This window comes from Leucopleurus acutus (genome assembly GCF_964270905.1).
Source record: "Leucopleurus acutus genome assembly, chromosome: 1".
Taxonomy (NCBI): Eukaryota; Metazoa; Chordata; class Mammalia; order Artiodactyla; family Delphinidae; genus Leucopleurus; species Leucopleurus acutus.
The window spans coordinates 154,551,746-154,577,338 of record NC_139142.1 but is presented as its reverse complement, the minus strand read 5'-3'; positions in this window follow the sequence as shown (position 1 = coordinate 154,577,338).

Sequence of the window (25,593 nt, the reverse complement as noted above, 5' to 3'; positions counted from 1 at the left end):
GCTGCTGCTTCACTTCCACCTTCCAAATTTCACACAAATTCCTCCTGTGACCAACCTTAACAAGGAACCAGACATAAAGGGAATCTAATAAATGTAGTTCCAGCTGAGCTAACTTCACACAGTACATAAGTACCACAGACAGTAAATAACAACTCAAAGATGAAAATGCACTTCACTAGTACACTGGCCGATGGACACCTGGCGGCCCCTTCATTTCCCGCCATCCAAGCTCCTCCTGATTTCCAACCGCTGCTAATCCAAAATTCCAGCATCCCTCCCTCCTGTCTCTTGTTGGCCTCTGTTTGGTTAATCTGCCAGGACATAAAACCTAAGTGTGTCCTTTATTTCTATGGTCACAAACCACAGGTTGAAGAAATGCCCACTGTTGGTCACGGCATATCTTTGCCCCTCTCCTCCAGCTCACGATTTACCAAGGAAATGATGTCCTAATGGAGAGGGTAATTTAATCTGAATTGCTCTTTAATCCCTGGGCAGCTCTTTACTGCCTGGCTGTCAAAATAAAGTGTGTTTTTTCAGCTGCATGGTCTGTCAGGCTTTCATTAATCTACCATGTTTTAATATCCATTAGTGAGTATTAATCTAAAAGGATGGATTTGGGGCAGAGATCCCATTCCTCTTGTCTTTTCTAATTTTCTATCATCAGAGGAAGTTTTTTTTTCCCTGTGAAACTCCAAAGAGGATTAAAATGACCTGAAGATTGTTTGTTTCTCTGTCCACACTGACAGATGGCTATTTGCACCACCTCAGCTGGATCTGAAGTTTTTTCTTGCCAAGTGCACAGCACAAGTTTAACCTCATCTCATACTAGGTCATGAGCCCCATCCTTCACCAATGACCACCAACATGCTCTTTGTTTGGGATACCTTCTTCTTGTTTGTTCCCTTTTTGCTCAGCACTGCAGCACTGGCTCCTGGACAGGGCTATGGAATCCAGCTTGCAGAAGTGAAGTGTCTGAATCTGAAGTCATGGAAATTCAATGTAATGATCAAAAAAAGAGGGAAAAATCATTCTAAGAGGGCAAAGAGACAAGGTTTCCCAGTACACCTAATCACAGTTGCAGTAACATTATTTTGTGTGTCACTTGTATCTTTCCCAGCACAATCTGGAGCCTTGTCATCACTGAGAAGACTGTAGTCTTGAGCCAATCTTTATGATTAAGGTTTACCTTCAGAGGTGAAATGCATTCAGAAAATGTGGACTCTTTTATGATTTGGAAATAGAAATCCTCTGTCCAGTATGCATAAACTCTCCCAGCCAGAGAAATTTAGTGCTATGTACTCAAGCTTGAAGTCCTCATCTAAGAATCCAACAGATTTTTTTCACTATGATGAGTTTCCCAAATTCGCATTCCCTTCAGAGAAGATTTCATTTGGTCTTAAAGAGGCACAAGCACAGGGTATTCTGAACCTCCCATCTAATCTCTTAACTGATGTGAATCACAAATGTGTAAATTACCTTAATTCACTCTCTAGATCACCCCAGGATACACCCCTGGATGATGCATGGAGAAATTCTAATTCTTTGTTCCTGAACTTGGGGACCAGCAGGACAATGTTGGTGAATGAATCTGGGTGGAAAACCAGGGCAAACTAAATAACACAAGTTTCACTGGGGCCAGGAACGCTATTTACCTTGGCTGATGGGGCCAAATGGGATAACAGAATTTAGGGCTTAAATTTATGGGGCTTTTTATTTTCAGGAGAATCCAGAAATCCACAATTTTATGCAAAATCTTCCAAACCTAAAAATAAGTTTAAAATATGTTAAACCCTGTGTAAGTCAGTAAAATCTGACTTACTGTAAGACAGTAAAATCTGTCTGCAGGCAAAGCCAGCATAAAGTCTCCCAGTTTTGTAATCTCATTCCCAGTGCTTTGGCAGAGAGGCTGGCCACCTAGAAATGACTTGTCACTGGAAATACAAGTTCAGTCATCTCTGGTATTTTTAATCCACATTCATTTCTATTTGAAGGCACTGGAGAGAAGCAAAAGTCGATGGAAACTAGAGCCACCCTGGGTGAAATGCATGTATATACAGAATCACATCACAAGAAATGCCAGAGGAAGTTCTTTAGGCCAGAGTAAAATGACAGTAGATGGAAACTTAGATCCACAGGGAAGAATAAAGAGTATTGTAAATGGTGAATGCAGACAAAAACAAAAAATTACCTTTTTTTTCTTAATTTCTTTAAAAGGCAACTGACTATTATATATTATATACATAAATACTTCAGAGTTTATAAAATATGGACATATAAAATATATGATAAAAATTGCACAAAGGATCAAAGGTTGAGGGAGGAAAATAAGTAAAATCAATCTGTCTCAAGGGTCTTATATTTTATATATATATATATATATATATATATATATATATATATATATATATATATATAATAGGGCTTCCCTGGTGGCTCAGTAGTTGAGAGCCCACCTGCTGATGCAGGGGACACAGGTTCGTGCCCTGGTCCGGGAATATCCCACATGCCGTGGAGCAGCTGGGCCTGTGAGCCATGGCTGCTGAGCCTGTGCGTCCAGAGTCTGTGCTCCGCAACGGGAGAAGCCACAACAGTGAGAGACCCGTGTATCGAAAAAAAAAAAAAATTCCTAGAGCAACAACTAAAAAAAAATACTGCAGGTATAGGTAAGATCTAAGAGAGGAATGAAAATGAAATAATAAAAATAGATTTGAGGGCTTCCCTGGTGTTTAAGAATCTGCCTGCCAATGCAGGGGACACCAGTTCGGGCCCTGGTCCATGCCACATAGCAACTAAGCCTGTGTGTCACAACTACAGAGCCTATGCTCTAGAGCCCACGAGCCATAACTACTGAGCCCATGTGCCACAACTACTGAAGCAAGCACGCCTAGAGATCATGCTCCGCAGCAAGAGAAGCCACTGCAGTGTAAAGCCCACGCGCCGCAACAAAGAGTAGTCCCCGCTCACCACAACTAGAGAAAGCCTGCGTGAAGCAACAAAGACCCAACACAGCCAAAAATAAATAAATTTTTTAAAAAATAGATTCGATCACCTAAAGAAGTCAAGAAAAGAGGAACAAAGGAACAAAAAACTGATATACAAGTAGAAAACAAACAGCAAAATGCCAGACTAAACCCAGCCATACCCAAAAATCCATTAAATGTAAATAGATGAACAATTCTTACTAAAAGGCAAAGATTGTTAGACTGGATTTAAAAACAAACAACAGCAACAAAAACCCAAGACTCACCTGCATGCCATCTACAAGAGAAGAACTTTTGATGTAAAGATACAGATAGGTTAAAAATAAAAGGATGGGAAAAGACAGACCATGCAAACTCAGCTTAAGAAAGTTGGTATGACTTTACTAGTACCAGATAAAGTAAACATCAAGATAATGAGTTAAAAAGGGACATTCCATGGTGATAAATGAGTCTATTCATCAGGAAGGTATAACAACTCTTAATGAATATGCACATCATAACAGAGTCTCAAAATACATGAAGCAAAAACTGACAGAACTGAAAGGAGGCAGAGACATATCCACAATCCTCATTGGAGATTGTAACAATAAGGGGGAAGATCATCTGAATATAACTGGCACAGCATCACTTCTTTCAGGAAAGACATTCCAATCATTTAACAAGTGAGGCATGGCTTCTGAGCCATTAGAACAGCCACTGGCCATAGTCCTGGAGGAAGGTCTTGGAATCCCCTGCCTTGCCAGGTATTTACTGCTATAGTCGCTGGACCTAAGAAGAGGGACCAGCTATGCCAGGTGTGGGAGGCATTAGGAGAATACATATTTACAAACTGGCATGAAAGTATTTCGATATTTTGTCAGTTAGTATGACTCCACAGGTATAGCAGCTGCAGATCAGCTCTGACTCCTTTAATAAGAAGAATGCCACCACCAGCTGTTTTTCAAGAAGGTATTTTATAAGACCTAAAGTTCCTTGAAAACAAGAACTGGGATTGATTCATCCATGTAGTTCACACAGAGCTTGGTACAGAGCCTTCCTCATAATAGAAACATCATAAAAATCAGTTCAATGAAAGAAACAATAAATAATTCCCTTCTTTTTCTCTTGGTGGATGAGGCATTCTTTGGCAACAGCTCTGTATGATGACTCTCTTGCACTTGAATTCCTTCATCACAGTAGTTAAAGCCAAAACTAAGCAAAACATATTGGGGCGCTGGCACCTTCTGTTGAACAAGTCGTAGATAAAATGCTGTGGAAAAGGAGCATATGTTTTTGATAACTATAAAACACATTATATTTCATAACCAGGAATGAATGTAAATGCTGAATATTAATGCACCTGAAGTCTTATTTAAATTAAAAGTTGATCTTTGACATGATTTGATTCTTTCCAAAGCATGAGAATCCCTTTCAGGTTCTCTTCTGCACAAGTTGCGCAGGGAGAGTCAGCTTTGCTCCTAGTGCCATTGTAACCTTGTCTTGGGTCTGGAGGTAAGGATCAAGATGCCAACACTTTGTTTTAAAAGTAAGATGGATTAAAAAAGAAGTGAGGCTAAGATGCAAGCCAAGCAGTGCAGTGTGTTACTGGCCGGCCAGTAACTCACTATGAGCCACAGAAACACTGCCCATAACTCAGCAGACATGTTCACTTAGCAATTCGGATATGTCTGTAGGGAAGCAAGGAGGAGCCACACTTCAGGGTGGTCCACAAAAGCAGGAAGGGAGGGCGTCTGTATCGGCTTGGCTCTTTCCCATCTGCCCTTGCACATGGGGCAAGGCTTGCCCCATGTGGGCTGCACCATGAAGCCCTCTAGTGGCCACTCCGGGATCTAGATGCCCAGGACCTTCCGGTGGTCATCCAAAGCTGAGAACGGAGGGGTGACTAAGATGAGTGGGAGACCCGGAGAGAAAGGAGGTGGTCAAGGCAATCTGGGAACGTGCCCAAGCTTTAGCCCCATCATACCCCGTGCCTGCTGTCTCCATGGGTCCAGTGGAGACACAGCCCCATCAACGGTTCCGTCATGCAGCTCTGTGCCCCGTCAAGGGTCTTTGCGTGTCTTGGCGTGTTAGAAAGACAAGGGTCAGAGGCCAGAACAGAGTGTGAAGGGAGGAAGAAGAAGGAGTAGGTACTTAAGAGAAATGACCTAGCATCCTGGAAAGAGCTCAAACCTTATAATCAGATAAAACTTGGTTCAAATCCCAACTCCACGCTTATTAGTTGTGCAACTTTGTGCAAATCACTTAACTCTCTGAGTTAAGTTTTCCCATCTTAAATGAGGATAAAAACAATTAGTCTAAAGAAATGTTATGCCAGTATAGGTCTTGGCATAGCAGATGGCTCTAGTCTGCTATGCCATCAAACATGGTTTTGTTCCTGCACGCACCAGAGAACGCATATCAAAATCCTGTGGACCTCACGTTGCTTAATAAGTAATACTTGTTAGCAAGTCATTGCCTGATAAACTAAGAGTGTGAAAGAAAGTCTCCATAATCACAAGAGCCTGGCATTGCCTAGACATGGCCTGGAACCACACTTACAAGCACAAACAGATACGTTCCCAAGTGCCTTGGGTGCACCTCGTTAAGACCTGTGATTTTCTCCGGCAACACGCATCAGCCGCTAAATTTTAGAGCTCAAAAACTCAGCTCGAGGACAAGTTGCCTTCTTTCTTTCAGTTTTGCAAGGACAAATCTGACAGAAATGTAGAACCTGTGTAGATATTTAAACAGCCCATGTGACAGGGAGCGCCTTCAGCCCAGCCATGAAGGATAGGCTTTCCGACAACATCCACTATACAGATGAGCCCTCAAATTAGTGCAGGAGCTGCAAGTCCTCGGGCTCGGAGGAGAGAGGCGTTCGACACTCTGCCTCTGCCACGGGCCATGCCGCCAGGGGCATCCATCACAGTAAGTACCAGGGAACAACACCTCTGATACCTCTTCATTGGGCCGCCAGCAAATGAGGCACTAGATTAGGCCTGACACAGGAAGAGCACAAGCTGAGGTTTGCCGGGTGTAATTAATTGGAACCTCGCCAGCTTGACAAATTGGGATGATGAATCTATCTTGTATGAATAAGGAAAATGTGCATAATCAGTCAAAGATTTAGTTAAGACAGCGTTACTCTGACTCTCTGCCACAGCTAAATCCATTAAGGCAAGGAAACACCACTTTTTTAAAAAAGGCAATGTCCTTCATATGTTCAATTTATAACTTTTTGTTCTTGAATTTATGAGAGAAGTCAACTCAGATTTGTTTGACTTTAAGGGGAAAAGAGGTTTCTCCTGTGAGTTTAAAAAAATTTGTCTCCCATGTCTTTTAGTTCAGTTGGAAATGTGTGTAAATAGACATTGGAGGGGATTTTACCTTTAATTTTTTAAGGCGTGTCAATACTAGTTGAGCCAAACAGGCCACTCTGCCTTGATTGAAATGGCTTTATGCTCAATGTAGAAAGAACAAAACTTTTGCAATGGGTTTGCCTCACCCTCACCCCAAACTTGTTTTCTAGATCACTATCTGTAAACTGTGATAGATCTAGCAATAGTTGGGTAAGACCTGTTTTCTTTTAACTGGCAGGGGAAATCATTTTTTAATTTCTTCTACATTCAAGTTGGGTCTCAGGAAGTGAAGAGTATCAATTATGTGATTATCCAGCTAATTTGACAAACAATAAAAAAATCAAAGATAAATCAGCCCTTCCATAAAAAAAATCATTTGGACTATTGACCAGATTAAACTAGATAATTATGCCCTGGGCAAGAAGATATTGCTTCAAAAAAGAAAGAGAGAACAGGTTCACACATTCCACAGCAAGAGCTGTGGGTATAAATTAGTTCATGGTTCTTAAATCTGTGGGGCTTTTTTAAATTTAATCTGTGTGTCAATACTGCATACCCATTCTACTAAATAATGAAGCAATTCTGTTTGCTTGTTTGTTCTTATCCTTTGGAAAACAGAAGCTGGCTACAGCTTTCAAAACCCAAGTCTTGCAACTATTAATGACCATGGTTTATATTTCAATTTGTATGTGGTTCCTTTTTACCCAACATAGAACAAAATGCTAAGACAATGCTTAAATTAAAATGGCGTAAATGCCAAGATGTCACATGTGACCCCACAGACAGTTGAACACAAACACCGTATTCTTCCTCTGAGGCAGGCCCTTTTGGGCATCCACCAATCCTAGTCACTTATACATGCCCAGGTGGGAGCCCAGGTAAGTGGTTATTCATGGAACAATGTACAGAGGTTGTTCAGTAAGGGATGAAGCAAAAGGATTGAGGGAAAGAGTGGAACAGGCTGCATGGTAAACAGACCTAGGGTTCAAGGTCAGTTACCCAGGAGCTTCTAGGTCTTTCACTCTTTCTGGCATTCTGCTCCAGAAGAAATGTCCTGTGAAAAAAGGTATCTGTGAAACTCGCTAAACACCACTTTGGAAATAGACTCTTCTGTCCTGTAATTTGAATCACACCTTAACTTTAAGTGGCAAAATGCCTTTCCTCACAACCCATAAGAACTTTTAACGGTCAATGAAACTTGAAAAGTAGAAGGTGAGTAAAAAGTTGAAAGGTGCTTAATTTTTCTTTTGTGGGTCTCTTTTACAGTTTTTTTCAAAGAATGTAGAGATGCCACAGGCAAACTCACTGTTTCATGGGGTGGGGGTGGGGTGAAGGAGAGGAGAGGCCCCTTGGGAGACCACTCAAGTTAAATTAACAAAGGGCAGGATGTTTCCAGAGGCACAGAATTTACACTTATGAAGATAATCTCTAAGCAAATTGGGGCTGCCATTAACCAAAACTTTACTTCCCTTCATTTTCAAAATCTTTATATTTTTTTAATGCATTGCTGAAGGCTTGCAATCTTTTGATTATTCAACAGTACTTTCCCTTCAATTTTTGCCTAAACTAGTCCCATCTTCCCACCCACTATAGGATAGGAATTAATGTATTATCATGCATTATCTTAATTAATACTTCTCATCTCCATAGAGCAAGAACTGACTTTTTAAAAGGGGTTGAGGGAAGTAAAGAGACACACAAATTGTTATAGAAGTATGTAGCTGGGATTTCAAACCAAGCACCCAGTGGGACCAAGCCTGAGAAAGCCTTCCCAGGTCCACCACACGCAGCCGGCTTGCTTGCTACCAGATGTCCCCGGACCACCGTCTCCCTTTACCTTGCTGGAAACAAGAGAGCTTTGTGCAGCTGACTCTCCAACTGCCCTGGCTATGACATGGCACCTGTCCCACCTGAGGCTGACTAGCTGGCAGTCAGAGCCACAACAACCCTGCTCCCTAGACAGGCCCAAGCTATATCAGTCTCCTATTAGAAACTTTTCCTTCTCCTTCTGGGTCCTCCTTCTCCCTGCATCCTCCTTACCAGACCTCAGGGGAGGCCCGTTGCTCTCCTGACAGATGGCAGCCTCACTGCTGGTCCCCTCAACAGATAGAACACCAACAACTTGGAGGAGAGTATTTGGTTTTCACATTTCGATCAGGCTGAGAACGTGCCCTTGGGTCAAGAAGACCTCAGGTAAGTGCAGGGAATGTTGTATTTGGGTGGTTATCTCTCCTTTCATCTCCCACTCAGCTTGCCTGTTTTGTCACTGGAAGGCAAATGTGACTATGGGCAAGCCCTGACTTAGTGCTCAGGCAGCTGGAAGCCAGTGGGTCAGGACAGGCATCCTAACTGGCCCACCAGAGTGAAACATACACTGAGGTCAAAGGTGAGATTTCAGAGGGGCTCCAGAAGTACCAGACATGCAGGGTCAGTGAGGTCATGGCTACCAGGCAATTTTGATCCCTGGATTTCTAATCCCATAGAAGGGTGGTGATGGGGATCCAAGTAGACTGGACATTGGGCAGCTGGCAGTGGTCTCTAGGTGATTTGCCTATAACCCGCAGAGGTCCAGGCCAGGGGGGTGTGCATGACAAAGCAGATGGCAGTCCCTGATGGGGAGCAGAAGGAGGACAGGAGTGAAAGATAAACATTCAAGATGTGAGTTGAAAGATATCAAGAGCTGCTGCTTGATGACCACGTGGGAGCCATGTAGTTGTGGGCAGACAATCCTAGGACCGAGACCCAGAAAATAATTAACCCTAAAGTTTTGCCCCCATCAGGACTGGCCATTTAACCAATACTGCAGGGCAGTGCAGGGGCTTAGCAGTGGGGAGCCCAAGAGAAGGGGCACCCACCACCTTCCAAGATGCAATTCTCCAGAGGGAAGACATATTAAACCAAAGAAGGGGATTTCTTAAAGGTAGCGGGTGGAGAGGAAACAAGTTGCAGGGTCCCTCAAATCATGAAGAGGATGGAAAGTTCTGGAGTGGGACATCAGAAAGACATGTGTGTGTAACAAATACACACTACTGTATATAAAGTAGATAAACAACAAGGACCTACTCTATAGTACATTCAATGTCTTGTAATAACTAATAATGGAAAAGAATCTGAAAAAGAATATATATATATAACTGAATCACTGTGCTATACACCTGAAACATTATAAATCAACTATACTTCAATAAAGAAAGAAAGAAAGAAAGAAAGAAAGAAAGACAGACACGCATGTGAATCCCAGTTCAGCCACTTGCGGCTAGGTGAGCTAGGAAATCTCAATCATCTGTCAAACAAGGAAAATAGTAATAATGCCTACCTGCAGTAGACAAATGCATCATGCCTCCCCACTAAAGCCACTTTTTGAGCCCTCAGTCCTGGCAGCCTCTGGGCCATAAAATCCCACCTACACCCCTCTCTGGCATTGGACCCAGGCTGGACCCCAGACTGAATCTAGACCAATAGGCACATGGGAATTTGGAACTGGGGCTTTAGAGGTACAGCCAGTTAGCTATGAGGGGCTGAGTTTCTAGTTTATGTAGAGTCAGTCACTAAGACCACCACTGGTCGGCAGTCTCAATGTGCACAAAGTTGAATGAGCAGATGTTCAGCAGGAAGCAAAGATAGAGAAGTCGCTTTTTCTAGCTCCAGTCCCCATGGAGCTGTAATTAGGTCTAAGAGATTTGTCAGTATCATCCCATAAATTTTCTTTTTATTTGAAACTCTTTGAGTGAATTTCCGGTGCTTGCCAGCATTTTGCCCTGGTTGAGAGCTTCACCAAATAGTGGCAATAACAATGATGACTCCAAGATGAGTACAGTGACAATGACAATGATTTCCATGGCCTCAAATGGTCTTGTGTAAGACTGGCCTTGGTCTGGGTAAAGCCACTTATAAATCACTGATCTAATCATGAGGTCACTACCACAATTATATAAATGCATATCCCAGGATCTTGCTACTCAAAATGTGGTCCTTGGACCAACAATGGCAGCATCACTTGGGAACTTGTTAGAAATGAAGAAACTCAGGCCTCACTCCAGACTTGGTGAGTCAAAATCTGCACTTTTCAAGATCTCCAGGTGATTTTTATGCATGTGAAGTTAAAGAAGCACTACTCCAGTACCTGCCCAGTGAAGAGAGGTGCCCATCAGTCACCTCTTGATCACCAGAACTGGCTCAGGTGATGTGTTTGGCTGAGCACACCTCCCATTCCTCCTCATGGTTCCACAGACGTCCTCCTGACTCTGAATGCCAGATTTAAGTGCACAACATCCCTGCTGAAATGGGAGCATTCTGCTGTCAAGAAGAAAAGCTGGACTAGGCATCTCAAGGGCCATCCATTGGCCATTTGATCCTGGACGAGTTGCATGGCCCCATTAATTTACAGGATTTAACATCCATTTCTCAGATTATAAATCCTCAAAGGGCTCTTCCCAGTAGCCAGCACACCAAATAAATATGTCCATTAAATATTTGCTGCAGGCTTTTTCAGCCCCCACCATTCAAAAGTCTAGTGGAGGCAACTTGCAAAGCACAAGGAAAACGAAATCGAAATCACTCAGCTTTCATCTTCTAGCGACCAGATTTTCAGTAAAACAGGAATAACCGGGCTTCCCTGGTGGAGCAGTGGTTGAGAGCCTGCCTGCCGATGCAGGGGACATGGGTTCGTGCCCCGGTCTGGGAAAATCCCACATGCCGCGGAGTGGCTGGGCCCGTGAGCCATGGCCGCTGAGCCTGCACGTCCAGAGCCTGTGCTCTGCAACAGGAGAGGCCACAACAGTGAGAGGCCCGCATACCGCAAAAAAAAAAAAAAAAAAAAAAACAGGAATAACCACCAATCCTAGGGTTTTAATGACACAATAGAAGGTTTAAATTATGGATTTCATAGAGTCAGAATGAGAATACACATGCTTATTTTTCTTTTCTTTCTTTCTTTTTTTTTTTTTAAAGAAGATGTTGGGGGTAGGAGTTTATTTATTTATTTTTGCTGTGTTGGGTCTTCGTTTCTGTGCGAGGCTTTTCTCTAGTTGTGGCAAGCAGGGGCCGCTCTTCATCGCGGTGAGCAGGCCTGTCACTTTCACGGCCTCTCTTGTTGCGGAACACAGGCTCCAGACACGCAGGCTCAGTAGTTGTGGCTCACGGGCCTAGTTGCTCCGCGGCATGTGGGATCTTCCCAGACCGGGGCTTGAATCCGTGTCCCCTGCATTAGCAGGCAGATTCTCAACCACTGCGCCACCAGGGAAGCCCCCTTTCTTTCTTTCTTTCTTTTTGTTTTTTCCAATTACCCTGTTCAGACAGAGACAGGAAGTTTCATTCTTTCTGCTTGGATGGAGAGATGGGAATTGCCAAAGGGGCAACATATTGGATCTACCTGACTCCAGGAACAAATTCCTAGGTTTCATTTCAAGATTTTTAATTGCTTTGAGGGAGAATAAGAAAGTGAAATGTGGGAATTAAAACAAAGAGAGTAGGTGTTACCGTCGGTCGGTCCAACGCAGCTCAAATTCTGGCTGTGACTTAGTACCATCTGAGCTTGCCTAAGCCACGTGTCTCTCAGAACCTGAATTAGGCCATTTGTAAGATGGGGACAGCACTTGCCTTGCAGCCTTGTTCTAAGGACTGGGGAAAATGTCATTTCGAATCATGGTTATTCCATAGAGGAAGACATCTCATGACTGTTAAACTCACCAGGAGCCTCCTGAGGATGGAGCACCCCAAACTTGGCACCCAGAAGGAGTGATGGTATGTAGCCTGCAGAGTTGTTGCAAAGATGAAATGAGCTAATAATTATGAATATCTTGACATAGTGCCTGAATATTACCTGTATACATGGTGTCAGATACTGTTATTATTTGGGGGTCAAACAGATGTGCTCACATCCCAGTAACACACTAGCTCTGTGACCATGAACAAGTTTATTGATGGATATTTTATTTCAGAAAAGATTCAGTGTACCTTGTCAAGGTACCTCAGTTTCCTCAACCACACAATATGACTGTTTTGACTATTATATGAGAAGACATAGAAAAAGAATTGGTAATTTTTTTTCTTTTATTCCCCAAATCCATTCTCTGCTCTGTTCTGCTCTGTGCCCCAGGAGGCTGACCCTGACAAGACACATTCCTGACTCCTTTGTTGGCTGACTTCCCTGTGGGTTTGGCCAATGGGAGGCCAGCAGGAAAGTGAGGATAGCAAGAGAGACAGACAGGAGTATTTCTTCCTCTTGCCCTCCTTGCTTCAGTGCAACATCTCAAGAACCATCAGCGTTTTCCGTAGCTGCAGCTTCCTGGGAAGTGGTCCTTCCTCCAGGGCTCTGTCTATTACCAAGCTCTATAATACTCTTTCCCTCATCTTCCACTTCAGCCTCAGTGGTGACATCTCCCCACTATGGCCACTCTCTGGATGCCTCAACACCTCTTATTTGGTCTGTTAACACTGTCCATACCTCTGCAGGAAGCCCTTTCTTGAAAGTTGAAACAGTTGTTTCTTCTTCAACAATTGTTGTTTCTTGAAACAATTCTGACTGAATTGTTTCATTCCAGAACCTTGTATGTATCAAAAAACTGGGCCCCCAAAAAGGAGCTCAATTGTAGGAGACATAGTGTTAGGCTACCTGTCCAAACATCTGCCCTTTCTTTAGAATTGCTTTTCAGCCCCTTTGGAAGGGCAGGACACAATCCTAACCTAAAGAGAATGAATCCATAGGCAGGATGGAGCCTGTTAAATATATTCTGGAAGACTTGAACTAAGAGAAACAAAGACTGAGTTGGTGAATGGTGGTGGGTGTCCCAGCCTGATAGGACAGAGGAAGAGAATTTGGGGACAGACCTTATAGTGTTGCTCATAAGTCGTAGCCCATAGATCATGACACCGCCTGGAATGGGGACCACCCCGCAGCTGGTTTCCAGGGTAGAGACTTGGGTAATTCAGGAGGAAAAGGGACAGGAATGGAGGTGGGCCACCAGGAAGAACATCATTGTCAGTGACATGGTAGGAAAAGGAAGTGAGGGTGCACAGAATTACAAAAAGCTAAACTGTGGCCTTGGTGCTGGAATCATCTAGCCATTGGACTTTGGGCATCTGTGGTGTCTTCGATTCTTCTAAACAAGACAAAGGGGTTATTTTACAGGCTAATCTCAAGACACTTGTTATCTCCAGTGGCCCCTATTTCAGGAGTTAGACTCTCCCTAGTTCATCCTACCTCCTTGAAACTTGCTCTCAAGTTTCTTCCTATCCTTTGCTTTCTGTTTTCCCATCTACCCCAGAAAATCCCTCTTTTGAAAGGCAATTTGGACTTTAAAGCTATTGACTTAATTTTGTGGCTGATGAAAGTATTTCTGCTAATGGATGTAGCTAGAACCAGATTTGCTTTTAAAATGCTGACCTCTCAATAGTCACGTTTTGGCTTTCTACCTCCATTTTGTTTATCTAGGTTGAAAATGAGTTTAATGTTTCAAGATGTTGGTTTCAGGGAAAATGTTTATAGAATTCTTTTATAGAGAGACAATGACCCATGTATAAGGAATATTTACTTAATCACTAGTTCAATCATTGACTCAATTTGGGAAAATGAAGTCTTTGGGGAACTCGGGTCCTCCTTTTGTCTTTGTTTGTTTAAAGATGGCCTTAAACACCTTGTTGAAAATAAAGCACAGAAGTGTGAAGTATGGATTTTCATTTGCATATATTTAATTCCTGAGTAGTAGAGGGGATACTGTGCATTGCTGCATATGCCCACAATTGAAATAAAAGATTTTGATTCTTTCTTGAAGCATGACATTAATATTGCTATTTTTTTTTAAATAAATGTTTTGGCATCAGATATCTGCTATGTGTATTAGAGTTCCAATTTAAATTTGCAACTTCTATGACTATTTGGTTATCATCAGAGGTGCCAAATATATTTTCTTGGTAGAGAAACCATAAAATATGACTGCTCCTCTGGTTCACAAAATAAACTGAAGAAAGACAAAGTAGTTGTCACAGCCATAAGTCTCTACTGCAAGTAAAAGGAGAAAAAAAAAAAATATATATATATATATAAACTGAGGCTTAATTTTTAAAAATGAAAAATATCATAAATCAAATTTTAAAGATGAATACTTCCCGCATTCCCACTTAAGTTTGAAATGAGGTAGCTTATGTGTTGATTTCTTTTGGTTCAAATTCTGTTGTTTTTATTGTCAGTTCTAAGTGCTCTTAAAAATTATATGGCAATACAAATTATAAATTAAGAAGCATGACAAGGAACTTTGACTCAGAATCAGACTTCTGGGATGATAATTTTAAGAAATAACTAAAGAAACAAAACCCATGGAAATGAACATATTCATTTTAACATTATCTATTATACGGAAAAAATGGAGACAGTTTATAAGTCAAATAATGACACATTTAATAAGTAAAATACAGAACATAAAACTCAGTAGAATGACTTAGAGCCATTGAATGGAAATGGCTTTGGTAACAACATGGAAAATCTTTGGCATACAGAGTTCACCAGAAAGAACAGAATACAAAGTTGTATGGTCATTATGATTATGACTATGTAAAGCTATGATCAGATTTTATAAGGGAACATATAAAAATGAAACCACTGTATTAGATTTATGGGATTAGAGGTAATATATTTATAAAAGAAATCTTTGGGCTTCCGTGGTGGCGCAGTGTTTGAGAGTCCGCCTGCCGATGCAGGGAACACGGGTTCGTGCCCTGGTCCGGGAAGATCCCACATGCTGCGGAGCGGCTGGGCCAGTGAGTCATGGACGCTGAGCCTGCGCGTCCGGAGCCTGTGCTCTGCAACGGGAGAGGCCACAACAGTGAGAGGCCTGCATACGGCAAAAAATAAAAATAAAAAATAAATCTTTTATCTGTGATAAAATTTCTCTTTACAATTTGAAATGGGAAACCTGAATCTAGGAGAAAGAATTCTCTGATAGGACTCTGAAGTTGGAAGGGAAAGAAATGAAGGTTTATTTGTCTTAGGGATTATTGGTTGCTGGAAGCAGAACACCACTCAACCCAGCTTAAGTAAAAGGGAATTTATTGCAAAGAGATAATATGAACACAGAAAGAGAATCCTAGCTGGGTTGCAGAACAGTGTGGGGCTAGAAGTAGAGATGGAGCCACTGGTCCATCATGGCCTCACCAGATACATGAATAAAACATTTTAAATGAAGACCAGATCCAATCCCAGACTTGCATGACCCTGAGAGTGCAAGCCTCCCTGTCTCACCCTAATCGTGCCCACAGGTTCTGTATTTACAACTTTGACATTTTGTTCACAGTGGATTTTGCATTAATTTTTATTTATTAAAATACTGTAATAAAATATTCTTTGGCTTACTCTTTGAGGGTTTTTTTTTACTCCCCCTTCAATTTTGTGCCCACAGAGAGTGCCTCACTCACCTCCTGCTAATCCCTACAGTGGTGTTTGAAATTCCTCCCTCCAAGCCTGTCCCTGGATCACGGTATTGTTTCCCAGTAGGCTCTTTGCAATCTTAGTCCATTACCTGATAATAACACAGGAACCCATTAGTAGGTATTTTCATGCCAGACTGGTTGTGTTCATCAGATGAGCTGAGAGTGAGCACAAGGCATAAAACTTTTGATTAGGAAGAGAATAAAGACAGAAAAACCTGTCAGGGAAAGCTCTGGCCCCTGGAGGGAGAGAATGGGCCAGAGCAAATGCACACCATCTTTATAGCCTTTCCAGGGTTGAGTAAAACACTTGCGCATCCTCTTGCCTTCCTTTCTCTACCAGCTCCCTATTAGGGTGAAAACTAGCCATCTGTGATGGATATGCCCATGACCTAGATGGATTTCCCCTGTAAGAAGCAGTCCACCAAGGAGACCCTTGATGGTGGATTTCAATGTTGGCTTCCTTCACCTACAGCCAGCCCTGGACACCCAGCTCTGTGCTCATGGAGCCCAGACAAGCCTTTCCTCTTGACTAAGGCTCTCACCCACAATCCCAGCATGAGTCCCACTTGCCCTCATGCACACTGATCGTTAAGGCATATCAGGAGGAAAGATGATGGATGATGCTTGCTTGCTTTTATTCAAAGTGTGCTTCTTATGAGAGAGAAATGTCACTTGTGCCCATTTGTTTTCATATTCATGAAAGTACTACATTTGCCGTCCTCTCCTCTTTTCTCTCTTCGTTTTCTAATCTTATCCTCACACTTCTTCCTGCCCCCCTCTTACCTCTCACTCCTCACTCTACCCCAATATTTCTTCTAAAACGTGGCTCAGCAGCTAAGGGAGCTGTCATCTTTGGAACCTCTTGTCACAAGGGATGTGAGGAAGGATCTATCTCATGTGAGAAGCCCAGATTTTCCCTGTGGGGTGAATCTCTCTACTCGGACCTGAAGGAGAGTCATTCGCCTTCTCTCTGTGCACATTTCTGAGTCTTCCTCTTGGGTTATTGGGTTAATCACCGCTCCTTCTTCCTCTAGGAAGGACCTGAGGCTGCTCCTATGTGTCACGCACTGCCCGATGGCAGATGAGAATAGGAAGTTACTGATCGGTCAGCCTTTCCTGGGACTGGATGCCGAGAAGAGAAAGCACTTGGATTGAATTACCAAGCCCATGGAGAGTTCCAGGAATGCTCAGTCTTGGTGCCATCTTAAGATTGTCTCCTTTATTTGGTGGTTTAATTACCATATCTGTCAACTACATTTTTTTAAATCAGTCATCACAATCTTGGATGCTTTTGGCTGATCTTTAAATGACTAAACTCTGTGGCCAAGATAATGGCATTCACCTTCCAATTTTCATGCTTTTATTTCATCTGCAAATCATTTGCCTTTGAAGACAGTAACTGAATAGTTCAAACTTTCTGATTCATCTGTATTAGCAGACCTTGTAGAGCCCCAATAGAATGACCTTACAAATCTTTCTCACCCCTCTCCACACAAACACACACACACACACACACACACACACACACACCACACACCCCACACACTCACAACCCCACACAGTGCCTATTTTGCAAGGTAACACCAGAGCCTAACAAAAAACTAGAGAAACAGAAAGACTTCAACTACAAGGTTTCCAACCTTAATTTCTCCCCCTCTTAATGCAGCAAGATCAGATACATTCAAGTGTGAAAGACATTGACCACTGTATCTAACACTTTTTCTGTGTTTAAGCCCGTGAATTCATACTTACATACACAATAATTATGCTTCTTTAATTATATAAACAAAAGCTGTAAACATATTTCTTCTGAACAAACTCTGGAGGTGACGGCACTTTGGCTAAGTGACACATTGGGCTCCTTCCTAAGGAATAAAACCAGGAGTTGAAACCAATGCCCCTCCCCCACTGCTTCTCCGTCTCATTTCCATCCACCTCTATGCAGCCTCCAAAATGGGGACACAGACTGTCTCAGCACATACTGCTGCCTTGCACTCTGCCGAGGGGCACTCTTTCCCTAGAACACAATGTGTGTTTTATGCAATGCAGCAACCATGTTTCCACCACCCTCTAATGACACAAACCTCCAATAGCCCAAATCAAACTCAGGATCAAGCCAACCTGTTACCTTTGTTTTGCTGTTGTGCCTTCAGATGGTCCTCCACAAAGCCAGAAGTAAAAAATGTATAACTCAATAGCGGAATCACTTCAGTGTGGGGTCAGACAGACCCAAGCCTGAACGCTGGCTGTACCACTTAAAAACTGTGACCTTGGGCAATTCATCCACATTTTCTAAACCTCACTTTTCATGTTGCTAACCTTGGGTTGATAATGCACACCATAGTGACCTCTAGCAGATATAAATCACAAAGTACTGCTCCAGGAACATTTTAGGGGATTAGTAAGTGTGAATCTGCTCCATGTCACACACTTTTCCTTTCCTCTTTGAATCCTCCATTCTAAGCAAGGATGGCCAAGTATCATCTTGCTGTAAGAGGAACTGCTTAGTATTACTAGTAGTGTGTGCATTAAACATGAATGATACAGCTACCCTGGGGCCCAGGAGCTTACCATGTCCTTTACATTTGGGGGATTGTCTAGCTTCCTACTTTGGGCAGAAGAGGACACCAAAGCATCATGTAGGTTTGGCATAACACAAACAACAGAGATTTTAATGGCATCACCTCCCAAGGGAAGGACCAGCCAGCTTAAGGTAACCTGCTGTAGTCCTTTCTACACGATTTAACATCTGACAGTTTGCAGTGCCTAGCCAGCCATGGTGCTGTGTTTTATTACCAGCCATTGAAAATAATTAGTTGGTGACCCAGAAAACTGATATATAAAATCCTCTTAATCACCAATATGGCTTTCAATTATACAGCGTAAACTTATTAACCTTTTTACTGCTGAGACTTGATTTATGGAATTTACCTACATGACCATTATGAGCAGAGATAAAAAGTATATTAACTGAGGTGTTGGCGTTAACAATAAAGAACTGCTTTTCCCCATCGTGGAGCCTTAAGTGGTGATGGCAGCCTCCTATGAAGTCTCTAGGGATTCATTTGTCTCCTGCAATCATTCAGTAATGGTTGACTGAGGACCTATTGTCTGTCTGTGTGGCTTTGTAACTTAACAGGGTAAAGTCCAAATACCTTAGCATGGCCCCAGCCTTATCTGGGGTTAGTTTCATCCCAACCCAAACTTTTCCAGCTTCCTCTCCTAAAAATTCACCATCCTCCAATGAGCTGTGCTTTTCACCACTCCATTCTCTGGCCATGTGTATTTTCTATCTTTAATGGATCCACCTATGTCTGCCAACAGACACACACACACACACACATACACACAAACACACACACACCCCTCATATCCACACACCCATAACCCTATACACACTCACACAGCCCCTCATACATAAAACCCCCCAAAACACCCGTATGCAACCCCATACACACATACATACAACACTTACATACTCACAACTCCCTCACAACCTCCCCCACAGCACTACACACCCAACCCATCACACACGCATATGATTCTCCCACACACACCCACAATCCCTCCATACATAGCACAATCCCTATACACATACCTACAACCCCACGACACACATATAACTTCCTAACAAACCCCCAAAACCCACACCAACCACTTCGCACACACCTATACACACTATCTCCCTCACACATACAACACACACACACAACCCTCCCACACTCACACACACATGCGCAATCCCATGCCCACACACATACACAAAAACCCTCCCTTCCACACACACTGATACGCAAACCCCTTCTCTAACTGAAGAGGTCCTTCTCGTTTGGGGTCTTGTGAAATTTCTCCAGTCTCCAGGGTAGAGTGTGTCACTGCCTCATTTCTGCTACTTCACTTTGCTCAGAGAGCTCACCAGGGATCAGAGTACATGTCATCCCAAGGGACTACACACTCCTTGTCATTAGGCGAGTGTGCCTCATCCATTGGTCACGCCCAGCAGAGGGGACTGCATCTCAATGAGCTGAGGTCACAAAGGAAGCAAGCAACAGGGCTCTGCTCCCAAGAGCCTTTGTCTATTTAAGTGTGTGTATGTGTATGCACTTGAAGCAAATTCAAACCAACCAATAAGAAAACAAGTTTTAAATAACATTATACATGAGATAGAGAGAGAGGCTTCCCAAGAGTTATCAAAACACAAATTTTCTACTTCAGCAGTATGTGTGGTGATGGCCCAGAGCAGAGAAACGACCCAAGGAAAGAACCAGCAACAGGAGCACCTGAGTGATGCTTCAGGAAGTAACCAGACTGCTGGCTCACAGAAAGGGTCAACCGTGCATGAGAAGCGGGCAGGTGACAGGGTGAGCAAGTACTCAGAGGACATGCAAAGGCTTCAGCTTTGATCACCAGAGCCACTGCAGACTCCAGAATTCCCAGAGTGCTTTGAACTCACGCTTACCATGGCCAGTGTCACGCACTCATGCCCACGCTCTGTGTTGTGTAACCAGTGGGCACACCCAGCATGAGTGAAAGTCACTAGGAAAACATGGGCCCCAAAGACATGTTATTGAGAACAGTATTCCAGAATAATATCACAATAGTCATCTCAGGGAAAATCAGAATTTTGTTGGCCTTCCTTACACTTATTTTATGGTTTAACACTGCTTTCATTCAGAATTCTAATAGGAAGGGACAGTGAGGGTGAAATCATAATTGCTTCGCAGTTTAAGGACACTGAGGTCTTAATCTTGCTGGGATTAAGTTATATATTATACAACATTAATTTTATTAATATTTTTTGTCCCAAGTCAGATTTTATAATTTCACTAATGGTAAGAACAGTATCGTTTTGCAGTATAGCAATAATTAGCACAACATTGTAAATCAACTATACTTCAATAAAAAAATAAAAATAAAAGCTATTAAGCTTTATAAAATATAAGTAACATTTCTCATTAATAAAATTTAAATGACAAAAAATAAAATGCAATTATTGGGCTATTAAAAGATTAATTAATTTTTAAAAGATTGGGGTGATAAAATTGGATTGAATAAGGAAAGAAAAAAAAGAACAGGATCATATTTTTCTCTGTATTCCTATATCTAGCCCAGGGCTAGAATAAATGCATAAATTAGTCATTTATTAGTCATAAGTGAACTAGGCATAAAATGAATAAATAAATAATTGGTATTCTTTAATCAGTCATTTCATTCTCCATTTCCTCCAGTGGACTTCAACAGAACCCCAGTGAAATTGAGCCAAATTTTTCGACTTACCACGTTATACTGTAATTATCAATTTATTTGTGTCTCCTATATGGGACTACGCACTCTGCTGGGGAAATAAATATCATAATACTAAGAAACTAAAATTTGTGGAGGCTTACCGTAAATAAGGCACTGAACTGAATGTTCTACATAAGTTTTCTTGTTATTTCTTACACAAACCCTGTAGCATAGATACTTTTATCACTCCTACTTCACAGATGAAGGAACCTAACCTTAAAAGATTTAAGTGACTTATCCAAGAACACACAGTGAGTAATTGGTTGAGCCTGGATTTGAACCAAGTAGCCTGGCTCCAGAGCTTCACCATGAACAAATAACTATCTGATTAGACTGCCCCCAAACAAAGAATTTCAACATGGATTCATTGCATAAACATTTGGTGCACATCCTCCCCATGCCAGGAAATGTGTTGGTACTTAGGATACAATGGCCAATACCATGGGTATGTTAGCTGCCCTCGGAGAGCTTCCTGAATTTCGTAATCACACAAGTTCATGATCATAAATTGTGTTAAGAACGATCAAGGGAGCTCACAGATGTAATGAGGGTGACCACAGGGGCTGCTGAGGTGTGTAGGGATGAGAACCACCAGAGCAGCTTCCCTGAGAAAGTGGCAGTTGAGCTCCAAGCTACAGAATCTGTAGGAGTTTATGACACATTGTGTGCATGGAATCTGAAAATATTTGAGGGAGATGCTATCGATTGGCTCATTTCCTAATCCACCTTGCTCAAAAAACAAAAAATTCTTATTTGAAGTGGTTTGCAGAATTATGTAAAACACCCAATTACATGCACCAGAAGGAGAGGAGAAAGAAAAATGAAATGGTGGGAACATAAAATGCAGTTAATCCAAAATACATCACTTAGGGTCCCATACTCTTGCCCTAAGTAAACCATCAGCCTGGGAGCCACCGTGGCAAGGAAAACTCATCAGTGATCAATTCCCATTGCTCACAGAATTAAAGACCAGTTTCTCTGGGCATGCTCTATGGGTATGAAAGTGTGACTTAACAGAAGCTTTCGGGAGCAGCTAGACTAGAGGTTTCCCAGACTTGTCTTCAGACAGCCCATGGGATCTCAGGGGCTGTGGACCAGGACAAGGAGGCCCGAGAAGTTTCCAGCATAGTAGAAGGAGGCACAGCGTTCATTTCAACCAGATAGGTTCTACTCTCATCTGTTCTACATAGTTGAATTAATTCTGCATTCTTTTTCTTTTGAAGAAAGACTTACAATGCCAGATTCTATATATGTTTGGAAGTCTTGAATTCAACCCAATCCCTTCATTTTGCAGATGAGAGAGGTTGAGATGTTTTGCCAAGGTCATTTGCTCGTTAGTGTGAGAGCTGGGACAGCCCCTTCCCATGGGACCTTCCAGAACACTCAGCTGGGCAGCATGAGGATTACAAGCCATAGAGATTTCAACCTCAGCTCTAACAGCCACGTGTTCTAAACCTGGGATTAACTAGCCACTGTTGCATGTCTGGTAAAACCCCTTCCATGCAAACAAATACAGTAATGCAATTTATTTGGTTTACTGGTTATTCACTTCATGAAATCATTGTGTCTCCAGTTTTCAAGCTGATACTCCCCCTAAACATCAGCTTCCCCCCCATCCCTGTGTCTTAACCATAGAGATAGTTTCTGACTTATCTTAATAACTATATCTGCTTGTGATAAAGAAACACAGGGGTTTCTCACTGGCCCAGGAATCCATAATTTACTCCATCTACTCACAGGGATTCCATTCCACAAGCCATCTGTTCTGGTGGATAAAAGCACAGACTTTGAAGCCTGAAGCCAGGAGGATGTGAATTTAATCCCAACTGTGCCTCTTTCTAGCTTATGACCTCCTACAAATTCTTTAACCTCTGATGTCCAACTTACTTGACTAAAATACAAATGGTAACCAGACCTATAGAATTGTTATGAGGTTCCAAATGAGATGATGAATGTAAAGCACTTACCTTTACAGGGTGTTTAGAACACAGTAAGCACTCAATAAATGTTTGCTATCATTGTTGCTCTACAAGTCATTTCCCTTATAAATCTACAGCCGTTAGTAATGACACCAAACAGAGATGATTCAAATGGTTTTAAAAGAGATTTTGTGAAACAAGAGCAATAAAAAAAATCAACTGCACCACATAGTTCAGTCAGTGTCTTACTTCACTCACAAATCATCATCTGTTCAGCAGGGGAAACTATGAACTGTCTGGAAATAATATGGCAAAGACAGTCAATGACAATTAGAGCATAATGGGTCTAATATAGACTTGGAGATGAATCTGGAATCTTCTACTAAAATCCATTTATTACAAAAAATTCTGGAACCACTTTATCATAAGTGGGCATCATTTAGTGCTCAATTACAATGAAACTCCACTGGAAATATTTATTAAATGCAGAACATCTACATTAATACCAGGAGAATTTGGTAAGATTGATGTTACTGCAATGACTACCAGATGAATACTAAGTACCTTGCTTCAACCTTCCAGGTTCTTGGGCTCAGACACTGCCATCCCCTTACTCCTGCCATCTCCATTTCTGAGGGTCTTTTATGGAGGCAGAGGGCAGGTTCAAAGTCCGTTTTATTTTCTTGTAATCTTGCTTAGAGCTAGATGGCTCTCAAACACTGATTAATCAAGACACAGTATATAATAAAGTTAAAATCACAAACATTCCAACACTTCCATGAAAAGCAACTCATTTTCCAAAAGGCTATATATGTAACAGGAAAATTTGTAAAAGGTGGTAATTTCAGACTAAGCATTAGAAAGACATTTTTAATAGCCCCAACATGGATTGAACTTAGCTGAGCAAAGAAATCTCAGTTGATTTGAAATCTCAGTTGAAGAATTAGGACCTGCCTCATTCAAACTCAGGGCTGTTAATGACTCAGAAGTGGGCTCTACAGGGTAAAGGAGGTTTCTGTTAACATCCTATTTCAACACAGATTACTTGAGCTGAGACTGAACTTCTCCTGCAGTCATTTCTTTTGTTAATCAAGAAAATAAAGCTCTTCCTATGCAGGAATATATGCAAATGTGAGGTCAGATTCCCATTATAAAATTTGGGGTCATAAAAAATAGGTGAAAGCCATGATTTTCTTGCCATTTGTCATGATATATTCCTGGGCAAGGAGACAGGTGTATTAACCTGAGTACAAGGTGGTGGGTCACTTGCTTTCCTATCAAATAATCCAGATTCAGGTCCCAGCTCAACCACTTACTGACTGCAAAAATCTCTCAGACCTTTAATTTCATCTTCAGCAAAATGGCAATAACAATCTCATCACGTTTTGTGTGTATTAAGTGAGATGCAGCATGTGAAAGCTCCTAGGGCAAGTGTCCTCCACAAAGGGGATACAGCTAAGCCTTGCTCATCCTGTTGTGGGTTGTGGGTACCTGCTCTATAGAAATCTACTGCTGCCCCAAAATAAACACAGAAATTGCTCCAGATCCAACCACCATGAAGGGCTAGAATCATTCTCTCTAGTTAAATAATCAGTTTCATCCCATGTCACTTGTACATGGACCTCCCCCCAACTTTCTAGATGCCCACTAGGGTTTTGATCCTGCTTGTCCCCAGCCAGCCAGCCCCTGCCTTAGGTTTTCACCACATGGACACAGACAGGGAATGGGAACCCAAGTCCTCCACTGGACTAGGATGGGCAAGTGGCAAAGTTGGAGAAAACCCTACAGAAAGTCTATGCATGCTGCTATGTACCTATCCTGCTGTCTACTCTCTTTAAAAAAAAAAAAAAAAAAAAAAAAGCTGGTAGATTGGTTCAGGCCAGAGGTTGCAAACTGGCAGCTGAGAGCCAGCCGAAGCTATCACCCAGAGGGTGGTTTGTTTCATTTTACAGTGCCTCCATTTTGAAATAAGGAAATTTCACATTTTAAAAATCTAGATTTGGGGTTCATTTTATAAAACCAGAAATTCTGGTTTCCATGTACCACAATCTGCTGGAAGTCAGTTGGGGCTGCCCCTTTAAATGGGTCCCACCACCCCGAAGATCTCTGTCATCCAGAGCACCCCTGAGGCCTCAGAGGTTGACCCAATAATCTCACCATGTATCAGTCCAATTCCTGCCATTATTACTATAAGCTTGGTTACTTCACAAATATTAATCCCTGCATAATCCTCCTAGCACAATGAAGCAAAACAAAGCCACATCCACAGAAATGTGACAACGGAAAACCAACGGTGCTAAAAAATGAAATATGTGTTAAGTCCCCAAAGAAGTTCATTACCTGAAGGACGCATTATCCCCATCCCTTCCCATGAGTCAGCACAGTCAGTAGTCATTCCTAATTGGTTTAAAGCTTAGTATGAAATATTAGGATGCCACGGTGTGTGATGACACAGCTGTATTCCTGAGGGGATGGCTGAGATGAATCTGTGTACAGCAGAGACAGGTGGAGACAAAGGGAGCAGGTGGAAATGGGTTGTAAATATACTATAACTTAAAAAATAATGGGGTGTTTTTTCCCTACAGGTTTCTGGTGCTTCATCACTAATTAAATATTGAAACTACAAAAGGCAAAATAAAGTTTTGT